An 8,497-nucleotide genomic window follows, 5' to 3' on the forward strand; every position below is an offset into this window, starting at 1 on the left:
TGCCGCCCCCAAGTGTTCAAAATGATCAGATAATGCAGGTTTAACTTTCTAAGGAGATGCATATACTGTGTGACTTTCTGAAAACAAAGTATTTTCTTTGAACCACAGATGGCCATCAATCACTGTTGTCAAGTGTGTCGTGTGTTGCTCTTTTGATTTGACCTACATTCATTTCAGGTTACATAGGTTATACATAGTTTCAACGCCCTCCTCACAGACTCGGCCAACGAGCGCCATATCGTCAGCAAAAGAAGCAAAGGTGCTAAACTGGTACCTTGTGGAGCACCTGTACTGGTCGTCTGTTGGACAGGAAACCTGTGATCCGCAGGTTAAGAGCAGCATTACACTTGAATCCAAGAGCCTTTTCATCTGGACTTAAAAGCCTCACTAAAATCAACAAATACAGATACGTCTGTTTGATGTCTCTGGCTATAGATGTGTGTGGTCTCCACGGATGACGAGACCGTAACTTTATTCCATCTTCTGTTCTTCACCCCCTGTTCACAGATTGACATGCCTTTGTACACACCATTACCGGTTCTGTATACTGCTGGCAGCCTTTTTCACCACCTCAGATTGGAAAGCTGATGCTTTCCAGTCTGAGGCAGAGCAGAAGAACCGCTATGTGAGTGCAGTGTTCACTCTCTTTTGATCTCAGCTAAACAATACAATATGTCTATTTAGCTGCTAAATTGCTCCACCATGTTCACCAGGCTATAGCTGCTAATTTTGGCCGTCTCTCAACAGTAAAGCTGCGGGACGGAAAAACCACAACAAATGAGCTGGAAGATGCTAAAAAGCACCGTGCAGCTGATGGGAACTGCAGACTCCTTTTTAAGAGCGCTCGCTCACAGCGGAGACAAATGAACCTGCTAGACAGAAAGACTTTAATGACTTTACTTCATGTTTTATGAAAGCAATCCCCTGACTCTGAAACCCTTTCCTAGATCAATTCTCAATAACCTGAGCAAAAGCAATATTTCCGATCAATGATGAAGTTAATGAGTTCTGCTAAAGTGGATGCACATCAGTGTATGTTTTAAGACGCTATGTTACCAGTAAATTGCTTGGCCTTGTAACTTTCAGTCCTCATTGATCGATGTCAGTGGACTAACGATATATAGCGCGTTGATATAGTGGCCTATATTTCCTGTGAGAATACACTTAAATCCGGTGCACAGCTTGTGTAGATGCTGGAGCCTATAGTGCTGTTTGTTTTACTTGGACACGCAGCTCCCACACTCATCCATGTGGACAATGCTGTCTGAAAACATCTGTGTGGATCGCGTTCCCCCTCAGTTCATTAAGTGATGGGAAGCTGACTGAGATAACAGTGTGGGGACGAGCGAAGAGGCTTCACAAGAACAGAGTTCAAGACCTCCCCAAATACAGCTGTGCAGTCCTCATCGCGCTGCAAAATACATCTATTGTACAGCTTTAAAAAAAATCTAAAAATCTTGGTTCATTCATTTGTGCAGAGCAATCCCCATTAGAGGGGAGTCGCACTGTGAATAGGTGTATATTTTGGAGAAAAGGAGAAAGATTGCACCATGCTGGTGCAGCTGCAGATGTCCCACCCCGACTACCTGCCAATACACAGACATCAAGGGGCTGCGCTCTGAATCCAGACCAGAAATAAGGCCGCAATCAAAGACAGTGAAATAAAATCAACAGTAACTCTAATCTTTAGCAGTGAGACACAGATGGCATCGATTACAGAACAGTTATTTTGTTCTGTAAATAAATAACTCCCTTGGATTCCAAGGAGAGGGCACAGTATTATATGCGATGGTGCAATGTGTCAAAAAACGGAATGTGAAAAGACACATTTTAGTGAAACATTTACAGTATCTGTTGACATCTGACATATGCTGTAAACATTCATAAATAGCAACATGATGCATAAACAACTCAATCCCTGAGCAATTGTATCACTGCGTGGTCACCGGTTCACGGCTGCAGCTATTTCTTTTTTTTCTTTTTGGTAAATTAAGATTCCGGACATGAATTCAGATGAAAGCAAGAATTGTTCAAACGCCGACAAAAAAGATGCTTGAAGTCTTTATCAAAAGATGTTCTGAAGGCACAAACCAAACGGGTGGTCTTTGATGGAGTACAGCTTCCTGATTATCTTGATGTTAATCAAAGTGCGACAGAATAAATCTTGCTGTTTTCCTCAAAGTCCTCCATCTTTGATCGCGTACCCAGCAGGCAGACACAAAACCAGTATTAGATCTGGCCGGAAGTCACAGGAAATATCTTTCCTGCTTCTTCCAAACAGGAAGAGGCAGTGTCATCTCCTCTCATCTCATCTCCTCTTTCTTCTTCAGCACATGTTGCTGCGACATTGCCGCCCAGGTGTTTTCCTTTGGTCCCCGACCCACCGCCGTTGCTTCCCTGCAGGCTCTGCTCCCGACAATGCCTGCAGGGGATTAGTATTGATCCCATCTCAGCGCTCTCGTTTGCTGTTTAATCTGCTTGTACAAAGATTGATAAGACACAGCGCACTGACACCTAACTAAACTGCAGTCGATTCTACCCATTTCCTGATATCATTCAGCTACTTGGAATTTGGAGGGAATCGGAAGTGCAAAAATGCTGACTCATTTCTGGGTGAAATAAAGGCAAAATTGCCCCCCAAAAAATCTTAAAAAATAAATATAAATGGCCAGCCTTACTGGCTAAGAGTAGACAAAAAGCCACAAAGCTGTTGACCAAAATTAGCAATTTGGGGCCGAGCCCCCATAATGTTTTTGAAAAACGAGACTGACTGGGCGTTGGCTCTTTATTAGTGTCTCGTCTGTGCTCGTGAAAGGAAGAAAGTAATGACTGAGGAAGGAAATTGAAGGCTTGCAGCGGGTTGTTTGTTTGGGGTCAGCGGCTAGCTAGCTGAAGCAGAAGGCTCAATAGAAGCCAGCCCAAAAGATGTTCGGTATATAAGTATTCTAGTGTTGTCGTTTGTGGTTTGTCTAGCTAGCAGCACTGAACACACCTGGGCCTCTGGTAATCTCTATCAGCCTACTACTTATCCTAACACGTAGAGGAAGTGTTCATTTAGGGTGTTATTCTGACTGTAATCATATTTCAACCACATCCCTGTTGGTTATTTTAATTTTAATTTGAGTCTTTGAATCACTTTAATGATACCAATAATAAAAAAACATTTCATTGTTTTAATAGGATGCAGAATATTTCTCCAGGTCAAACTGGATTTAAGGCTATAAAGTTGCATCAGATGTCAGATGCTGAGAAACAAAAAGTAGTTGCAAGTCCTTTATAGGTCGATCTACTGGTATTAACTTTTCATTTCTCCATTTTTGGTGCGAGCGTGAGAGATAATCCACCTTTTAAACTGTTTTCTGTTCGCACGCATCCAGTGAGCCACGCCGAGGGGATTAAAGCGTCTGGACTGATGGATCCAAATATTTTAATAAGTTAATCTGTATCAGGATACACTCTGGCCCCTTTGGGCCTGCTTCATCTTGATACTTCCTGATTTTGTCACTGACATTTGTTTTGAATCTTCAGACGCTAATTCAGAGGGGAACACTGGGAAACAGGAAAAGTTCATATCTCCCTTTTGAGATCAGATCCCTGAGGTGAATGTCCCAACTGGACTTATTGTTAGCCTGATTGATTCCAGTGAGCCAGCATGCACAATACCAGCCCCCTGGCCCACCTAAATGGAACAGGGCCACAATTAATGTTAATTACACCTGTGTTTACCCTGCAATGGCATGTCGAAATGGCTGCTGAGAAAAGGGTCGATATTGACTTCGCCAGTAAGCTCCGAGTGGTTTCCTCCTTCGCAAAATACAGAAAACACAAATCTGCACTTGTTTTAACAAGACGTGCCCCAGTTGTTGGAAATCCATCAACCCGACACGTCAGTTGGAGCCTCATCCACACATTTATGAGGGGCTTGTTGACAGATAAAAGTGATGGATGACGGTGGAAGAACAGTGCCGTCTCGGAGCTGTTCAGACCACCCGGAGTCTCCTCTGAGCTCACATCACGTTAGCACACACTCTGGAATTGGGGGCCAGACCTGTATATCAGGTGTGTTCAAGGTTTTGCCTTCAAAACCCACCGTTGATTTGATTTACGAGCCATAACTCAGACTCAAGAGTTTAACTGATGAGGTTTGTTTGTGCGAAGGCTGGCAATATCAGTCTGTCAGTCATCCGCTTTGGTCCAGAGAGAAATATCTCAACAACTGCTGGATGCTTTGGTACAATATTTTGGTGCCAACATTCATGCCCCTCTCAAGATGAATTGTAAGAACTTTGGTGATCCCTTCACGTCCCATTTATGACCAAATCCTTGCAAAACTAATGACATTTTCAATAGCCTCAGCTGTACTTTGTGTTTACCGCTAATTAGCAAATGTTAGCAAAACTAAAATGGGGCACATTATACCTGCTAAACATGCGCATGTTAGCATTGTCACTGTGAGCATGTTAGCATGCTGACAGTATTTGTCACTGATGACTCAAAAGGACGGGGATACTTTTCAAAAACTCTCATTATGGAGTTAACTACCGAGTGTATATAATATACTGTAATGAATAATAAATGAGTAAATGATTTTGGCTACAGCCACTGTTGGGTGGAAAGGCCTATTAAACAGCATTTAGGCTGTTGTGACACCTATAGCACAGGGTGCTACACCATCCAGAGCCACTGGAAGTAGAAACTTACATTAATGGTTTTATACTGTATGTATACAGCCTTCCAAAACAACACAGCAGCATAAACTACAAACACATTTTTAGAAGTAATGAGTGTTTGCATGTGGTCATTACCTCCAGTAGGATTACCCTCATGCTAAGTCAGCCTGAAACCGCAGCTGAATAAACAGATACATGTTACGGTTCATTTCTTCACACAGAACATATTTGAACTGCACGGTTCCTTTCGGTGGTAAATGAACACAGTATGGATGAAGTGATGACGAAGGCCCCTTCTGGATTTATATATAATCCTCATATAAAACAGTGTTTGAGTTGTGTGTCTGGTACAACCGTGTGCCAGGAAAACTTGTTCAGCTAATGTCTCAACATTTGCGCACCATATGTACAGTGTGGCTCTTCAGCTTACATGGAAGATATTCTGGGCTCGATTGAGGAAAATAAATAGACATTTCCAAATTTTTTTCAGTTATTCCATCTCTCTGTGTGTGCTGCTTTGGAACATGGTTCAAAAGAAGTTCACCGATGTTGAATGCTTGGAAGCCCAGCAGATTATAGTGTGGGTGTGTGGGGAGGTGGAATGTGATGTTCATGTGAATCTGAGGTAATGAGATTAAAGTCTATATACTATATTTGGGATTTAAACAGTATAAACCAAATTAATGTTCACATAATCAATCAGACAATCAATAGTAAAACTCTAACGGTTGGTCGGTCTGTCTATCAGCTTGGTCCAAACTGAAAAATCTCGGAAACTATTTGATGGTGTACAGACCCTCATGGTTCCCAGAGGATACAGCCCGGTGAACTTTATCCTGGGCGTTGTCCCTTGAGCTTGCCTCTGGCGTCACCATCAGATTGCCATTTGTCGTTCAGAATTAAATCTCTCAACAGCAATTGAAATTTGTTGGTCACAGGATGAACTCTAGAAACATTGGTGTTATTTTTTTAACTTTCCATCTCGCACCGTCAGCTGGACACAGTTTGAATTTGTCCAATACTTTGGTTTAACACCAAATACCTGCAAAACTAATTACATTCCCGTCATTTTTAGCTGGGGCCCACTGCACCTAAACATGCTTAGGATGGGTTAAATGCAGAGGCCGTATTTTTTTTTATATACATGTGACGATTCAAATAAAGTGTTTTTTTTAAGTTCACTTTGTGTTTGGTGCTTTGGTGACTTCTCCCATCCAAGAAATAGTCATAACTCCAAAAAGTACAACTGCAGCCTCCCTCACATCGAGTGACGCTATTTCAGTTAAACTGTGATGCGGGAAGAGATAGCTATTTTCAGTCTTTTCAGCCCCTTGACCTGATCTGTCATCATTTAAAACGAGCGGACTCGGAGACGCTGAGCAGAAGCTCAGCAGTCTGGCACCGTTCCTCCTCTCGACACCTCCAGGATGTCGTTCATCATCGCGGGATGTGTGAGGGGGCCGGCCAGCACCCATTGAGATGTAAACCGCAGCTCCTCTGTCTGTCCAAACCTGACCGGCTGAAGACTGATGGCTCACTGAGGCGAAAAACCCCCTACTTTCTGTCACATTCGCGACCCCATTCAGATCACCACTTCTTGCAATATCCCTGTTTTATATGCACACAAAACAGTAAGAAAGAATACCTCAGTCGTAACCCGGCTGTGAGCTGTTACTTCTAATCTACAAATTCATATCATACACAGTTTCGTCTGTATCTGTCTGTGTTTGGCCTTGTTTATGCGGTCACCATGAGGCATCTGCGACTGCTGCTCAAAAACACGACTTTCGCTCCTGGAGAAACCGCGCTACTGTGAAATGTTTGTCTTTGACGTCCCTTTGGGAGTAGATGTGTTTACAGAGGGTATTTTGGAGTCTTAAACAGACTCGACCGAGAAAACAGCGCTACATTTACGCGCACAGCTTCCTCGCTTTGTCCACGTTCTCATGTAAACAGAGCAGAGCGGTACAATCTTTTCCGCAGTCGGGGGGCCGACAGGTGTCCTGATTTTACTGCAGGCTCCCGGGAGATGTATTGCGGGAATTCATTTATTTGGTTTAAAAAAAACTTTATCTGAACTGTATTTGAGAAATTGTCTAAACATTTGACGGTGAACTTCCGATGAATTCTGTTTCTGAGGGATTGACGGAGTAAACAAGCATTATAGCTTTTAGCTGGAAGGAAATCAACTGCATGACTCGAACCAGGGACTGACATGTGAAAATCTTTATAGCTGAGTGTTGATGGTTGTGTTGACATCTGAAATTATATGATCTGATTTTTTCTTCATAATTAGTTTAGCGATGTGCAAGGTGCGCCCACAAATATGCAAAAAAAACAACCCCTTTCAGGTTTTCCATTTTCATTTTAATAGGTCTATGACCTTTTATAGGTCTATCACCAATAATGTTGCTTACAACAGTTTGTAGAATGTAAACCGTTCTTTTTAAGTTGTATATCTGTCGCCATCAACAGCAGGAATACATCCTTCAGATCTAATCTGAAGGATGCAATGAGCATTTAAAGGAACAGTGAGTATAATTTAGGGGGGTTTAGGGGAATTAGCAGAAATGGAATATAATATAATATAACTAAGAGTCGTTGTGTGTTAGTTAGCTTAGCGTGAACCCTTCATATCTACCTAGGAAGTCTTCTTTACGGAGTCCGTCATGTTGCACCGCCGTGCTTCTACAGTGGCCCATAACGGACAAACCAAACAGTGGCTCTAGAGAGTAATTTTGCTGTTTTTACGTCAGCTGAAAGCCACCGTAGTTCTCTGACAGGGAGGGGTGAGCCGAGGGGTATTCCACTAGATGCCACTAAATCCTTCCCACTGCTCCTTTAATGTATTTACCCTCTGTAATAACTTTCTTTATTTTTAATTTTACTCTGCCTGCTGTATCTGGAAACCCTGCCTGCCCCCGTTTTACCCGCCTTGCCTGACTCCCGGTAAACCCACCAGCCTTCTGATCCTGACCCTGTTTAAACTCTGTCTGCTGTTATCGAAGTTTGTAATAAAAGGTCAAAGATCCCTGGAATCCTGTGTGTTGCATTTGGGTCCATATACAACCCGTTACACTTTTTCTGCTTTAGTTTGTGCGGTTTCACACAAATTCAACTTTATATACAATGAGATAGAGATACATTCTGTCATGTCAGCAGCACTGTCTGGGTTTTATATACCGGTAAGTGTCTCGGTTGCCCTTTTCTGAATAGAAGTGGCCTTGTTGTACACATGAAGATGTACTCTGATATGACAAACTGAATCCAACCTTTTGAAATATTTTGAAAAGAATACAGTCATACAGGCAGCGATGATGGGAACATGTAGCGTTCCTGGAATGTGAAGCATCAGTGCAGCACCGTCACATCTTGCACGGGCAGCCGCTTCGGCCCGAGCCGGCACATGGAGAAATGATGGTCCCCTTTTCATTGAGCTCAGTGGACCTCTGCTAGGTTGCTGCGGTAATAACCACCATCTGGAGAGGTGAACGCTGATCGACCGTAGCCTATAAAGAGCCAAAGTCTGTGATCACTGGAACAGGCCAACAAGGAAATGCATTAGCATCTCAACTACTGCTTTTTAATGGCTCCGTTAAACAGAGTGCAGAGTGCACCAAGGGTTGTGCGGCGTTCTCGTTACTCTTGAGTCACCATGTGGCCATCGCTCCCATGAATTGCCAGCTGGAGATGTCCCATCAATGTGCTCTATTTTAAGGACAACTTTCTGGATTCAGGGCTGGAAATCTTCTGTCATCAAGTCCTCTACTGCCCAGCTGGTCTTCGCTTGAAGTGTTTGCTTTGTCGTTACATTTTATCGTTTTTGT

The sequence above is a fragment of the Anarhichas minor genome, unplaced genomic scaffold (genome assembly GCF_050575085.1).
Source record: "Anarhichas minor isolate MPS153535 unplaced genomic scaffold, ASM5057508v1 ptg000007l, whole genome shotgun sequence".
Classification (NCBI taxonomy): domain Eukaryota; kingdom Metazoa; phylum Chordata; class Actinopteri; order Perciformes; family Anarhichadidae; genus Anarhichas; species Anarhichas minor.